Source organism: Poecilia formosa, unplaced genomic scaffold (genome assembly GCF_000485575.1).
Source record: "Poecilia formosa unplaced genomic scaffold, Poecilia_formosa-5.1.2 Scaffold1694, whole genome shotgun sequence".
In the NCBI taxonomy this organism is placed as follows: domain Eukaryota; kingdom Metazoa; phylum Chordata; class Actinopteri; order Cyprinodontiformes; family Poeciliidae; genus Poecilia; species Poecilia formosa.
This window is the reverse complement of record NW_006801633.1, coordinates 1,565-4,828: the sequence shown is the minus strand read 5'-3', so window position 1 is coordinate 4,828 and position 3,264 is coordinate 1,565. Positions and strand designations below refer to the sequence as shown.

The 3,264-nt window shown below is 40.2% G+C and overlaps 2 long non-coding RNA genes across 2 annotated transcripts; both read right to left on the bottom strand.

Annotated features, from left to right (window-relative positions):
• Window positions 1-691: 691 nt before the first annotated feature.
• LOC107835337 (uncharacterized) lies at window positions 692-1,207 on the bottom strand. Its single transcript, XR_001661144.1, has 2 exons — window positions 1,171-1,207; window positions 692-757 (listed from the first exon to the last, which is right to left on the bottom strand). It is a non-coding gene; the product is annotated as an uncharacterized LOC107835337 (long non-coding RNA).
• A 33-nt stretch (window positions 1,208-1,240) lies between these two features.
• On the bottom strand, window positions 1,241-2,489 carry LOC107835336 (uncharacterized). The gene is made up of 2 exons (XR_001661143.1): window positions 2,261-2,489; window positions 1,241-1,362 (listed from the first exon to the last, which is right to left on the bottom strand). It is a non-coding gene; the product is annotated as an uncharacterized LOC107835336 (long non-coding RNA).
• Between the last annotated feature and the right edge of the window lie 775 nt (window positions 2,490-3,264).

Sequence of the window (3,264 nt, the reverse complement as noted above, 5' to 3'; positions counted from 1 at the left end):
GAACTGTAGTTTCTAGCTTCGCCACTAGGGGGCGCAGCCATTTTGTGAGAAAAGTTCAGATGTGAAATAATGTTCAGGAATCAGATCAGCAGAAGTTGTTTGTAGGTAGTTTATGTGTTTTTATGTCCATCAGAGTAAGATACAGTCTATTTGTGTTTAATAAGATTAATATGTATATTTTGTTACTTTAGACATTTTCTGTTTGCTCATTTTGCCCAGAAGAAGCTGAGTTTTACTATAAAATGGTGAATTATATTATGTTTAGTTTCTTTTACTGTAACTTTATTAGTAACTGAAATATAAGGCTGGAGAAATGAGAAGTTTTTTTATTTTCCAAATATAGCTAAGCTTAAATGCTTTTTTTCTGATTGGCTAGCTGATTAATGCTGGTTCTATTTGATAGCTTATAGCTGGAACTGATTGGCAAGCTGATTAATGCTAGCTCTGATTGACTCACTGATTAATGCTTTTTCCGATGAGCTAGCTGATTAATGCTGGTTCTGATTGGCTAGCTTATTGCTGGCACTGATTAGCTAGCTGATTAACGATGGCACTCTTTTTTGCTAGATTATTGCTTGCACTGATTGGCCAGCTGATTAATTTTACCTCTGATTGGCTGGCTGATAAATGCTTTTTCTGATTAGCTAGCTGATTAACGATGGCTCTGATTGGCTATCTGATTAATGCTCGCTCTAATTGGCTAGCTGATTAATGCTGGTTCTGATTGGCTAGCTCATTGCTGGCACTGATTAGCTAGCTGATTAACGATGGCTCTGATTGGCTAGCTGATTAATTCTACCTCTGATTGGCTAGCTGATTAATGCTGTTTCTGTTTGGCTAGCTTATTGCTGGCACTGATTGGCTAGTTGATTAATGCTAGCTGTGACTGGCCAGTTGATTAATTCTACCTCTTATTGGCTAGCTGATTAATGCTCACTCTGATTGGCTAACTGATTAATTATTTTTTCTGATTGGCTAGCTGATTAATGCAGGTTCTGTTTGGCTAGCTTATTGCTGGCACTGATTGGCAAGCTGATTAATGCTTTTCCTCATGAGCTAGCTGATTAATGCTCGCTCTGATTGGCTAAATGATTAATTATTTTTTCTGATTGGCTAGCTAATTAATGCTGGTTCTGCTTGACTAGCTAATTGCTGGCACTGATTGGCTACCTGATTAATGCTTTTTCTCATGAGCTAGCTGATTAATGCTCGCTCTGATTGGCTAGCTGATTAATGCTGGTTCTCATTGGCTAGCTGATTAATGCTGGTTCTGATTGGCTAGCTGATTAAATCTAGCTCTGATTGGCAAGCTGATTAAATCTAGCTCTGATTTGCTAGCTGATTAATTCTACCTCAGATTGGCTAGCTGGTTAATGCTGGTTCTGTTTGGCTTGCTTATTGCAGGCTCAGATTAGCTAGCTGATTAATGCTTTTTTGATGAGCTAGCTGACTAATGTTCGCTATGATTGGCTAGCTGATAATACTTTTTTCTGATTGGCTAGCTGATTAATGCTGGTTCCGTTTGGCTAGCCTTTTAATGCTGGCTATGATAAATGCTTTTTTTCTGATTGGCCAGCTGATTAATGCTAGCTCTGATTGACTCACTGATTAATGCTTTTTCTGATTAGCTAGCTGATTAACAATGGCTCTGATTAGCTAACTGATTAACGATGGCTCTGATTGGCTAGCTGATTAATACTACCTCTGATTGGCTAGCTGATTAATGCTGGTTCTGATTGGCTAGCTTATTGCTGGCACTGATCAGCTAGCTGATTAACGATGGCTCTGATTGGTTAGCTGATTAATTCTACCTCAGATTGGCTAGCTGATTAATGCGGGTTCTGTTTGGCTAGCGTATTGCAGGCTCAGATTGGCTCGCGGATTCAAGCTGGCTCTGATTAGCTATCTGATTCATGCTCGCACTGATGGGCTAGCTGATTCATGGTGGCTCTGATTGGCTAGCTGATTAATGCTAGCTCTGATTGACTTACTGATTAATGCTTTTTCTGATTAGCTAGCTGATTAATGTCAGCTCTGATTAGCTAGCTGATAAATGCTCGCTCTAATTGGCTAGCTGATTAATGCTGGTTCTGATTGTCTAGCTTATTGCTGGCACTGATTAGCTAGTTGATTAACACTGGCTCTGATTGGCTAGCTGATTCAGGCTGGCTTTGATTGGCTAGTTGATTAAGGCTGGTTCTGTTTGGCTAGCTTATTGCTGGCACTGATTGGCTAGCTGATTAATCTTTGCTCTGTTTACCTAGCTGATTAATGCTCGCTCTGACTGGCTAGCTGATTAATGCTCGCTCTGATTGGCTAACGGATTAATGCTTTTTATGAATGCTAGCTGATTAATGCTAGCTCTGATTGAATAGCTGATTCATGCTGGTTCAATTTTGCTAGCTTTTTAATGCTGGTTATGATGAATGCTGTTTTTCTTTTTGGCTAGCTGATTAATGCTAGCTCTGATTGGCTCACTGATTAATGCTTTTTCTGATTAGCTATCTGATTAATGATGGCTCTGATTGGCTAGCTGATTAATTCCTGCTCTGATTGGCTAGCTGATTAATACTGGTTCTGATGAGCTAGCTGATTAATGTTCACTCTGATTGGCTAGCTGATTAATGCTCGCTCTGATTGGCTAACCGATTCTTTTTTCTGACTGGCTAGCTGATTAAGGCTCCCTCTGATTGGCTAGCTGATTAAACCTAGCTCTGATTGGCTAGCTGATTAATGTTGGATCTGATTGAGTAGCTGATTAATGCTGGCTCTGATTGGCTAGCTAATTAATGCTGGCTCTGATCGGCTATCCAATTTATGCTGGCTCTGATTGGCTATGCGATTCATGCTGGTTCTGATTAGCTAGCCAAGTAATGCTGGCTCTGATTTGCTAGCTGATTAATTCTAGCTCTGATTGGCTGTCTGATTCATGCTCGCTCTGATGGGCTAGCTGATTCATGCTGGCTCTGATTTGCTATCTGATTCATGCTCGCTCTGATTGGCTAGCTGATTCATGCTCCCTCTGATTGGCTAGCTGATTAATGCTAGCTCTGATTGACTCACTGATTAATGCTTTTTCTGATTAGCTAGCTGATTAACGATGGCTCTGATTGGCTATCTGATTAATGTTGGCTCTGATTAGCTAGCTGATAAATGCTCGCTCTAATTGGCTAGCTGATTAATGCTGGTTCTGATTGGCTAGCTGATTAATGTTCGCTCTAATTGGCTAGCTGATTAATGCTGGTTCTGATTGGCTAGCTGATT